Raw genomic sequence first — 446 nt, forward strand, 5'->3', positions numbered from 1 at the left:
AGAAGCAGAAGAAGAAGAAGAAGAAGAAGAAGAAGAAGAAGAAGAAGAAGAAGAAGAAGAAGAAGAAGAAGAAAAAAGGTTATTGTGCGACTCTTGGAATGTGCAGTATAGAAGACATAGTTTTAAATAATAAATTCCAACTTCCTGTTTTTCTGGACAGTCATTTGTTTACTCTTTCAGCCCTATTCCAGGCCCCAATAAGCTTTTCATAAAGTTAACAGAAGTTAACAGAAGTTAACAGAAGTACCCACTTTTAAGATGCTGATAAGTGCATACAGAGTGCAGCTTCAGTGACTAAGCAGGATTGGTGTGGCGCTTTCAGACAAACTCTTCTGGAAGCAGACTGGAATTCTGGTGCACCTAAAACTTTGTTTCATCTGTAAATTTATTTAAACCTGTCATCTGTTTTGGTCTGTGAGATCAATGTGGTGACTCTAACATGTATA

At 37.0% G+C, this 446-nt stretch overlaps 1 pseudogene; it reads left to right on the forward strand.

The window, feature by feature from the left end:
• Positions 1 to 238, forward strand: part of LOC101585986 — a 7,568-nt pseudogene extending 7,330 nt beyond the window's left edge.
• The last annotated feature ends 208 nt before the right edge of the window (positions 239 to 446 follow it).

This window comes from Octodon degus, unplaced genomic scaffold (genome assembly GCF_000260255.1).
Source record: "Octodon degus isolate 3935 unplaced genomic scaffold, OctDeg1.0 scaffold00327, whole genome shotgun sequence".
NCBI classification, from domain to species: domain Eukaryota; kingdom Metazoa; phylum Chordata; class Mammalia; order Rodentia; family Octodontidae; genus Octodon; species Octodon degus.